This window comes from Phyllobates terribilis, unplaced genomic scaffold, assembly GCF_046119375.1.
Source record: "Phyllobates terribilis strain yellow unplaced genomic scaffold, ASM4611937v1 Scaffold_138__1_contigs__length_4804227, whole genome shotgun sequence".
Taxonomy (NCBI): Eukaryota; Metazoa; Chordata; class Amphibia; order Anura; family Dendrobatidae; genus Phyllobates; species Phyllobates terribilis.
Genome location: NW_027362898.1, coordinates 2,847,310 through 2,858,522, shown reverse-complemented (window position 1 = coordinate 2,858,522; position 11,213 = coordinate 2,847,310).

Here is an 11,213-nt window from a genome sequence, read left to right as displayed (position 1 = left end):
TCACTCTGCCTCCGGCCTGCTCTCGTTCTGGCCTGTGCTCGCCCTGGCTCCGGCCTGCCCTTGCTCTGGCTCCGGCTGGCCCTCGCCTTGGCTCCGGCCTGCTCCCGCCCTTGCTCTGGCCTGCTCTTGCTCTGGCTCTGGCCTGCCCTCGCCCTGGCTCTGGCCTGCTCTTGCTCTGGCCTGCTCTTGCTCATAGGTCTCTGTGCTACAATCCACTTCAGCTGAATGTGGGTCTGAGGACGCACATCCAGTTGAAGTTTGTGCTGGCGTCAGCAGGCCCCCACCCGCATGGGCCCGGTTGCGACCTCTGTGACCACGGTTGTTATGCCCCTGAATACAGCAGAGCTGCACATGCTCAGACTCCACTCGTTTCAGAGACACATTCTCGGGATCGGTTCTTACAAATAAATGTTATTACGTGGAAAGTTCTACAGCATTTAAGGAGGTCTGCAGTGAGGGGGAAGCGGGACTGTGCTCACCTTCTCATAAATTCACCCAGGATTCTATATTGTCCAATCAGAGCTGCTGGGGCTCCGTGTGAGTTATTGCAGGAGGCTGAACTTTCATGCAGATTAGGGTCCTCCTGTCAGTGCAAAAAGTTCAGTCTGGTGCAATAAATCACACTTAGTCCCAGCAGAGACCACAGACATCACAATAGAAGACCCTGCACCGACTGATTACAGCTGAACCTACAGCACCTCATATTCTACTATATGGCCCCATATATAATATGTGAGGTCCTGTAGGCAGGTCCAGGTGTGTTCAGTAATAATAATCTTTATTTTTATATAGCGCTAACATATTCCGCAGCGCTTTACATACATTATCGTCGCTGTCCCCATCGGGGCTCACAATCTAGATTCCCTATCAGTATGTGTTTGGAGTGTGGGAGGAAACCGGAGAACCCGGAGGAAACTCACGCAAACACGGGGAGAACATACAAACTCCTTGCAGATGTTGTCCTTGGTGGGATTTGAACTCAGGACCCCAGCGCTGCAAGGCTGCAGTGCGGTGTATATCCCTGTACATAATATACCACATCTAGTATACAGATTAGCCTATCATCTACTGTGATACACACATCAGATGTTTTAAAAAAAATACACATTACTATACAACATCAGATGTCTATAGTGACAGTATATTATATACTAGTCATGTATTCTAATATATATTGTATGCATGTGGTATACTGTGTGAACAGATGTTATGTACAGGTAATGTGTGTATAGTATATCTGAACTCTACCCATGTCTGGTATATATAATACTGTAACTACAAAGTTCAGCCCGCGGACTGAGACAGCCGAAGGGCTGAAAACTGTGGTGCACGGGCCTCACCATACTCTCCCCTATCCCAATATCACTGCTATCTGCAGTGTGGTGAATACATTGGTGGAAGACGGAGCCTCGGTTGTTACGCCCCTGAATACAGCAGAGCTGCACATGCTCAGACTCCACTCGTTTCAGAGACATATTCTCGGGATCGGTTCTTACAAATAAATGTTATTACATGGAAAGTTCTACAGCATCTAATACACTTTCTGTATCAATTCTTCAAGGTTTCTAAGATCTCTGCTTGCTGTCCTAGCACAGGAACCTTCATTGCTTATTATGAGACACAAATCTGATAATTACACTACTGCTGTAACGTCTGGCCTGCCCTCGTCTTGACTCCGGCCTGCTCTCGCTCTTGTTATGGCCTGCCTTCGCCTTGGCTCCGGCCTGCTCTCGCTCTGGCGTAGGCCTGCTGTCGCTCTGGCTCTGTCTGGCCTGCCCTTGCCTTGCCTCCGGACTGCTCTTGCTCTGGCCTGCCCTCGCCCTGGCTCCGGCCAGATGAGGGGCGGAGCCAGCAGCGATATGAGGGGCGCTCACAGCACTGACAGGAGCAGGTGTGTGTGCAGCCCGTTCCTCTGCTGTGGGTGTTGTGGTGTGTGAGCTTCGCCGTGTATATAATATACACATATACATATATATATATATACAGAGTTGAAATCAGAAGTTTCCATACACTGTATAAATAGACACATCTGCAGGTTATTCTCAAAATCTGACATGAAATCAGAATAAATCTTTCCCATTTTAGGTCAATGAGGATTACCATCATTTTTAATATTTTCCAAATGCCAGAATAATGGGAGAGAGAATGTTTTAGGACATTTTTACTACTTACTGCTAAGTCAAAAGTTTACCTCTTTCCCTCTCCTCATTCATTGGGAGTGGGGCGCGGAGGATGCTGGGTGGGGCGCGCGGGGTAACCCCCGCCCACAGCCCAGCATCCACCGCGGGGTCCGCGACACTAATGTCACCCCTCATTTGACGTGACATCAGCGGAAGAAAGAGCCGGCTGCAGCCGGGGGGTCACGTGATGCCTGTGAGTGGCGCTATCGCCAGTGCCTCCTACAGGAAATCAACCCCACATGATGCTGCCACCCCCGTGTTTCACAGTTGGGATGGTGTTCTTTTATGGAGACATGTCCCGTGGTCTGATGAAACTAAAATTGAACTTTTTGGGCATAGTGACCATCGTTACTTTTGGAAGAAAAAAGGAGAAGCTTGGAAGCCTAAGAACACCATCCCAACTGTGAAACACGGGGGTGGCAGCATTATGTGGGGTTGATTTCCTGTAGGAGGGACTGGCGATAGCGCCACTCACAGGCATCACGTGACCCCCCGGCTGCAGCCGGCTCTTTCTTCCGCTGATGTCACGTCAAATGAGGGGTGACATTAGTGTCGCGGACCCCGCGGTGGATGCTGGGCTGTGGGCAGGGGTTACCCCGCGCGCCCCACCCAGCATCCTCCGCGCCCCACTCCCAATGAATGAGGAGAGGGAAAGAGGTAAACTTTTGACTTAGCAGTAAGTAATAAAAATGTTCTAAAACATTCTCTCTCTCTCCCATTATTCTGGCATTTGGCAAATATTAAAAATGATGGTAATCCTAATTGACCTAAAATGGGAAAGATTTATTCTGATTTCATGTCAGATATTGAGAAAAACCTGCAGATGTGTCTATTTATACAGTGTATGGAAACTTCTGATTTCAACTCTGTATATATATATATATGTATATGTGTATATTATATACACGGCGAAGCTCACACACCACAACACCCACAGCAGAGGAACGGGCTGCACACACACCTGCTCCTGTCAGTGCTGTGAGCGCCCCTCATATCGCTGCTGGCTCCGCCCCTCACTGGCCTTCTCTTGCTCTGGTCTGCCCTCGCCTTGTCCGGCCAGCTCTTGCTCTAGCTCTGGCCTGCTCTTGCTCTGGCCTGCTCTTGCTCTGCCCTCGCCCTGGCTCCGGCCTGCTCTTGCTCTGGCCTCGCCCTGTCTCCGGCCTGCTCTCGCCCTGGTTCCGGCCTGCCCTTGCCTTGGCTCTGGCCTTCTATCGCTCTGGCCTGCTCTTGCCTTGGCTCTGGCCTCTAACTTGCCAACCGTGATCTGTATGGAGTTGTTCAATAAAGGGCCCAAAATTAAGATAACATAGACGGGAGAGGTCTCTATGAATAGGAATTCCTAAGAATTTGATACCCTGTGAGGGCCAGGCAAAGGGAAAGTTGGACTGGATGGAATCCTGTATGGATTTGGGGAGGGAGACATTGAGGGCCTCAGACTTCGCTGTATTGATTTTAAAATTTGACCATGTAACAAAGTGATCTATTTCAGCCATAACAGCAGGGATGGATATATGTGATTGAGTGATATATACTAGGACATCATCAGCAAATAGAGAGGACTTGTACTCGGTGCCTCCCACCTCAATCCACCTAATATTGGGGTTATGGCGAATTGATGAGAGAGCACGTGCTACGTCACTAGGATGTATAAGAGAGGGGACAGAGGACATCCCTGCCTTGTCCCATTGGTGATTATGAAAGGTCCTCGCCTTGGCTCCAGCCTGCTCTCGCCTTGGCTCCGGCCTGCTCTCGCACTGGCTCCGGCCTGCCCTCGCCCTGACTCCGGCCTGCCCCTCTGCAGGCCGCCCTGACTCAGGCCTGCCCCTCTGGCTCCGGCCTGCCCTCGTATTGGCCGGGGCCTGCTCTCGCCCTGGCTCCGACCCGCTCGCGCTCTGGCCTGCCCTTGCCCTTGGCTTGCCCTCCTCTTGACTCTAACCTGATCTCGCTCTTGTTCTGGCCTGCCTTCGCCTTGGCTCCAGCCTGCTCTCGCTCTGGCTCAGGCCTGCTCTGGCTCTGGCCTGCCCTAGCTCTGGCTCCGGACTGCTCTCGCTCTGGACTGCTATCGCTCTGGCCTGCCCTCGACTTGGCTGTGGCCTGCTCTCGCTCTGGCCAGCCCTCGCCTGGCTCCGGCCTGCTCTCTCTCTGGCCTGCCCTCGCCCTGGCTCCGGCCTACTCTCGCTTTGGCTCTGGCCTCACTCACCCTGTCTCCGGCCTGCTCTCGTCCTGGTTTCGGCCTGCCCTTGCCTTGACTCTGGCCTTCTCTCGCTCTGGCCTGCCCTTGCCTTAGCTCTGGCCTACTCTCGCTCTGGCCTGCTCTCGCTCTGGCGTGTCCTCGCCTTGGCTATGGCCTGCTCTCGCTCTGTCTGGCCTGCCCTCGCCCTGGCTCCGGCCTGCTCTGGAACTGGCTCTGGACTGCCCTCGCCTTTGCTCCGGCCTGCTCTCGCCCTGGCTCCGACCTGTTCTCGCCCTGGCTCCGGCCTGCTCTCACTCTGGCTCCGGCCTGTCCTCGCTCTGACTCCGGCTAGCCCTCGCCTTGGCTTCGGCCTGCTCTCGCCCTGGCTCTGGCCTGCTCTTGCTCTGGCTTGCCCTCGCCCTGGCTCCTGCCTGCTCTTGCTCTGGCCTGCCCCCGTCTTGACTCCGGCCTGATCTCGCTCTTCTTCTGGCCAGCCTTCGCCTTGGCTCCGGCCCTGCTCTCGCCTTGGCGCTGGCCTACTTTCGCTCTGGCCTGCTCTCGCTCTGGCGTGCCCTAGGCTTGGCTACGGCCTGCTCTCGCTCTGGCTCCGGCCTGCTCTGGATCTGGCTCTGGACTGCCCTCGCCTCGACTCCGGCCTGCTCTCGCCCTGGCTCTGGCCTGCTCTTGCTCTGGCCTGCCCTCGCCCTGGCTCCTGCCTGCTCTTGCTCTGGCCGGCTCTTGCTCTGGCTCCGGCCTGCCCTCGTCTTGACTCCGGCCTGATCTCGCTCTTCTTCTGGCCTGCCTTCGCCTTGGCTCCGGCCCTGCTCTCGCCTTGGCGCTGGCCTACTTTCGCTCTAGCTTCGGACTGCCCTCGCCCTGGCTCTGGCCTGCCATCGCTCTGACTCCGGCCTGCTCTTCGCCCTGGCTCTGGCCTGCCCTCGCAATCAGAGGTGTCTTCTCTCTCTCGTACTTTGGAGGAATTGACCGCTGCAGCTGCTCTCCCACTTCCTCCAGATGTCAATGATGTCTGTAGGAGAGGAAAGTGAAGCCAGCGCTGAATGTCACGCCAAAGATGGCTGCCCTCCTATTATATAAATCTCACTATAACTCCACCACCAGCCTATCACATTCCTAGTTCCACATACCTCCATATCAAACCCTGTAATAAACCCTTCATTACCTGGTCTTGTCAGGACCTCAATAAACCCAGCCTTTTTGAGGCCTAGTTCTGTACGGCCATAATGTGTGAGGTAAATTGTGTGGAAAACCGGATTGTAATCAAGCAATGATTTCTTCAATTGGACTGCAATGTCCTGAACCATACGACTTGTCATGTGACTTATCAGAGTGGGGACGGCGACCTCCGGCAGCAGAGTGGGGACGGCGACCTCCGGCAGCAGAGTGGGGACGGCGACCTCCGGCAGCAGAGTGGGGACGGCGACCTCCGGCAGCAGAGTGGGGACGGCGACCTCCGGCAGCAGAGTGGGGACAGCGACCCCCGGCCACACACAGTGGAGACGGCGACCCCCGGCCGCAGAGTGGGGACGGCGACCTCCGGCAGCAGAGTGGGGACGGCGACCTCCGGCAGCAGAGTGGGGACGGCGACCTCCGGCAGCAGAGTGGAGACGGCGACCTCCGGCAGCAGAGTGGAGACGGCGACCCCAGGACTACAGCCATATTGGCCAAAGCTGTGATATCACAGAGGCACATACCAGCATGTGGAAGCATGGCGACATAGCGATGACATCACAATGGCAGGTGCCGGAATGAGCCCTGGCCTGTCCTCGGGCCCTGGCTCCAGCCTACTCTTGCTCTAGCTCTGGCCTGCTCTCGCTCTGACCTCGCCCTGTCTCCGGCCTGCTCCCCCCCCCTGGTTCCGGCCTGCCCTTGCCTTGGCTCCCTCCGGCCTTCTCTCGCTCTAGCTCTTGCCTGCCTTTGCTCTCGCCTACTCTCGCTCTGGCTCCGGCCTGCCCTCGCCCTGACTCCGGCCTGCCCCTCTGCAGGCCGCCCTGACTCCAGCCTGCCCCTCTGGCTCCGGCCTGACCTCGCATTGGCTCCGGCCTGCTCTCGCCCTGGCTCCGACCCGCTCTCGCTCTGGCCTGCCCTTGCCCTGGCTCCGGCCTGCTCTCTCTCTGGCTCTGGCCTGCCCATGCCTTGGCTCCGGCCTGCTCTTCCTCTGGCCTGCCCTCATCTTGACTCTAACCTGATCTCGCTCTTGTTCTGGCCTGCCTTCGCCTAGGCTCCAGCCCGCTCTCGCTCTGGCTCAGGCCTGCTCTCGCTCTGGCCTGCCCTAGCTCTGGCTCCGGACTGCTCTCGCTCTGGCCTGCTATCGCTCTGGCCTGCCCTCGCCTTGGCTCTGGCCTGCTCTCGCTCTGGCCTGCCCTCGCCTGGCTCCGGCCTGCTCTCTCTCTGGCCTGCCCTCGCCCTGGCTCCGGCCTACTCTCGCTCTGGCCTGCTCTCGCTCTGGCTCTGGCCTCACTCACCCTGTCTAAGGCCTGCTCTCGTCCTGGTTTCGGCCTGCCCTTCCCTTGGCTCTGGCCTACTCTCGCTCTGGCCTGCCCTCCTCGCCCTGGCTTCGGCCTGCTCTCTCGCTCTGGCCTGCTCTCGCTCTGGCGTGCCCTCGCCTTGGCTACGGCCTGCTCTCGCTCTGTCTGGCCTGCCCTCGCCCTGGCTCCGGCCTGCTCTCGCTCTGGCACCGGCCTGCCTTTGATCTGGCTCCGGCCAGCTCCAGTTCTAGCTCCGGCCTGCTCTCGCCTTGGCTCCGGCCTACTCTCGCTCAGGCTCTGGCCTGCTCTTGCTCTGGCCTGGCCTTGGCCAGATCCGGCCTGCTCTCGCTCTCACTCTGGTCTGCCCTCGCCCTGCAGGGCCTGCTCTCGCGCTGGTTCTGGCCTGCTCTCACCCTGGTTCCGGCCTGCCCTCGTCCTGGCTCCGGCCTGCTCTCGCTCTGGCTCTGGCCTGCCCTCGTCTTGGCTCCGGCCTGCTCTCGCCCTGGCTCCAGCCTGCTCTCGCTCTGGCTTCGGTCGGCTTCCCTCGCCCTGGCTCCGGCCAGCCCTCGCCCTGGCTCCTGCCTGCTCTCGCTCTGGCCTGCTCTCGCTCTGGCCTGCCTTCGCCTTGGCTCCGGACTGCTCTCGCTCTGGCCTGCTCTCGCTCTGGCTTGGGCCTGTCTTTGCCTTGGCTCCGGCCTGCTCTCGCTCTGGCCTACCCTGGCTCTGCCTCTGGCCTGCCCTTGCCTTGGCTCCGGCCTGCTCTCGCTCTAGCTCCGTACTGCCCTCACCCTGGCTTCGCTATGCCATAGCTCAGGCTACGGCCTGCCCTCGCCTTGGCTCCGTCCTGCTCTCGCCCTGGCTCTGGCCTACTCTCTCTCTGGCCTGCCGTCGCCCTAGTTCCGGCCTACTCTCGCTCTGGCCTGCTCTAGCTCTGGTTCTGGCCTCGCCTTGGCTCCGGCCTGCTCTCGCTCTCACTCTGGTCTGCCCTCACCCTGGCTGCCTGCTCTGGCTCTAGCTCTGGCCTGCTCTCGCGCTGGCTCCGGCCTGCCCTCGCCTTGGCTCCGGCCAGCCTGCTCTCGCCCTGGCTCCAGCCTGCTCTCGCTCTGGCTTAGGCCTTCCCTCGCCCTAGCTCCGGCCTGCCCTTGCTCTGGCTCCGGCCAGCCCTCGCCTTGGATACGGTCAGCACCTGCTCTGGCTCCGGCCTGCCTTCGGACTGTTCTCGCTCTGGCCTGCTCTCGTTCTGGCCTGTCCTTGCCTTGGCTCCGGCCTGCTCTTGCTCTGGCCTACCCTGGCTCTGCCTCTGGCCAGCCCTCGCCTTGGCTCCGTACTGCTCTCGCCCTGGCACCGGCCTACTCTCTCTCTGGCTCTGGCCTCCCGTCGCCCTAGTTCCGGCCTACTCTCGCTCTGGCCTGCTCTCGTCCTGGCTCTGGCCTGCCCTCGTCCTGGCTCCGGCCTGCCCTCGCCTTGGCTCCGGCCTGCTCTCACTCCGGCCTGCCCTTGCTCTGGCTCCGGCCAGCCCTCGCCTTGGATACGGCCAGCACCTGCTCTGGTTCGCCCTGGCTTCGGACTGCTCTCGCTCTGGCCTGTCCTTGCCTTGGCTCTGGCCTGCCCTCGCCCTGGCTCTGGCCTGCTCTCGCTCTGGCCTGCCCTCGCCCTGGCTCCGGCCTGCCCTCGTTCTGGCTCCGGCCTGCTCTCGCTCTGGCTCCGGCCTGCCCTCGCCCTGTCTCCGGCCTGCTCTTCCTCTGGCCTGCCCTTGGCCCTGCCTCTGGCATTCTCTCGCTCTGGTATCGGGCCTGCCCTCGCCTTGGCTCCGGCCTGCCTTTGCCATGGCTACGGCCTGCTATCGCTCTGGCTCCGGACTGCCTTTGCCTTGGCTCCGGCCTGCTCTCGCTCAGGCTCTGGCCAGCTCTCGCTGTGGCTCTGGCCTGCCTTCGCCTTGGCCACAACCAGATTTGGCCAGAGCCAAGGCAAGGGTAACCCAGAGCCAGAGAGAAAGAAGGCCGGAGCCATGGCAAGGGCAGCCGGAACCAGGGCGAGAGCAGGCCGGAGCCAAGGCGAAAGCAGGGCGAGGGCAGGCCAGAGCCAGAGTCAGATCAGGCCGGAGACAAGGTGAGGGCAGGCCAGAGCCAGAGCAAGAGCAGGCCGGACGGAGCCAAGCAAGGGCAGGCCAGAACCAAAGCGAGAGCAGTCCGGAGCCAAGGCGAGGGCAGGCCAGAGCCAGAGCGGGAGCAAGCCGGAGCAAAGGTAGGGGCAGGCCAGAGCCAGAGCGAGAGCAGGCCAGAGGCAGAGTGAGTGCAGGCCGGAGCCAGGGCAAGGGCAGGCCGGGAGCCCGAGAGAGAGTTGGCCAGAGCCAAGGCAAGGGCAGGCCGGAGCCAGAGCAAGAGAAGGCCTGAGCCAAGGCAAGGGCAGGCCGGAACCAGGGCAAGAGCAGGCCAGAGCCAGGGCGAGAGCAGGCCAGAGCCAGGGCGAGAGCAGGCCAGAGCCAGGGCGAGAGCAGGCCGGAGCCAGGGCAAGAGCAGGCCGAAGCCAGGGCAAGGGCAGGCCCGAGCCAGAGTCAAAGCAGGCAGGAGTCAAGGCGAGGGCAGGCAAGAGCCAGAGCGAGGGCAAGCCAGAGCCAGAGCCAGCGAGGGCAGGCTAGAGTCAGAGCGATAGCAGGCCGGAGCAAGGCGAGAACATGCCGGAGCCAGGGCGAGGGCAGGCCAGAGCCAGAGAGAGGGCAGGCAGGAGCCAGGGCGAGGGCAGGCTGGAGCCAGAGCGAGAGCAGGCCAGAGCCAAAGCGAGAGCAGGCTGGAGCCAAGGCGAGAGCAGGCCGGAGTCAAGGCGAGGGCAGGCCGAAACAAGCGCGAGAGCAGGCTGGAGCCAAGGCGAGGACAGGCCAGAGTGAGAGCAGGCCGGAGCCAAGGCGAGGGCAGGCAAGGGCCAGAGCCACAGCGAGCTCGGGCAGGCTAGAGCCAGAGCGATAGCAGGCCGGAGCCAAAGAGAGGGCAGGCCAGACAGAGCCAGAGCGAGAGCAGGCCGGAGCCAAGGCAAGGGCAAGCCAGAGCCAGAGCGAGAGCAGGCCGGAGCAAAGGCAAGGGCAGGCCAGAGACAGAGCGAGAGCAGGCCGGAGTCAGGGCACGGGCAGGCCGGAGCCAGAGCGAGAACAGGCCCTCGAGAGCAGGCCGGAGTCAAAGCGAGGGCAGGCAAGAGCCAGAGCGAGGGCAAGCCAGAGCCAAAGCGAGCTCGGGAAGGCTAGAGCCAGAGCGATAGCAGGCCGGAGCCAAGGCGAGAGCATGCCGGAGTCAGGGCGAGGGCAGGCCAGAGCCAGAGAGAGGGCAGGCCAGAGCCAGAGCGAGAACAGGCCCTCGAGAGCAGGCCCGAGCCAGAGTCAGAGCAGGCCGGAGTCAAGGCGAGGGCAGGCAAGAGCCAGAGCGAGGGCAAGCCAGAGCCAAAGCGAGCTCGGGAAGGCTAGAGCCAGAGCGATAGCAGGCCGGAGCCAGGGCGAGAGCAGGCCGAAGCCAGGGCAAGGGCAGGCCCGAGCCAGAGTCAAAGCAGGCAGGAGTCAAGGCGAGGGCAAGCAAGAGCCAGAGCGAGGGCAAGCCAGAGCCAGAGCCAGCTCGGGCAGGCTAGAGTCAGAGCGATAGCAGGCCGGAGCAAGGCGAGAACATGCCGGAGCCAGGGCGAGGGCAGGCCAGAGCCAGAGAGAGGGCAGGCAGGAGCCAGGGCGAGGGCAGGCTGGAGCCAGAGCGAGAGCAGGCCAGAGCCAAAGCGAGAGCAGGCCGGAGCCAAGGCGAGAGCAGGCCGGAGTCAAGGCGAGGGCAGGCCGAAACAAGCGCGAGAGCAGGCTGGAGCCAAGGCGAGGACAGGCCAGAGTGAGAGCAGGCCGGAGCCAAGGCGAGGGCAGGCAAGGGCCAGAGCCACAGCGAGCTCGGGCAGGCTAGAGCCAGAGCGATAGCAGGCCGGAGCCAAAGAGAGGGCAGGCCAGAGCGAGAGCGAGAGCATGCCGGAGCCAAGGCAAGGGCAAGCCAGAGCGAGAGCAGGCCGGAGCAAAGGCAAGGGCAGGCCAGAGACAGAGCGAGAGCAGGCCGGAGTCAGGGCACGGGCAGGCCGGAGCCAGAGCGAGAACAGGCCCTCGAGAGCAGGCCCGAGCCAGAGTCAGAGCAGGCCGGAGTCAAGGCGAGGGCAGGCAAGAGCCAGAGCGAGGGCAAGCCAGAGCCAAAGCGAGCTCGGGAAGGCTAGAGCCAGAGCGATAGCAGGCCGGAGCCAAGGCGAGAGCATGCCGGAGCCAGGGTGAGGGCAGGCCAGAGCCAGAGAGAGGGCAGGCCAGAGCCAGAGCGAGAACAGGCCCTCGAGAGCAGGCCCGAGCCAGAGTCAGAGCAGGCCGGAGTCAAGGCG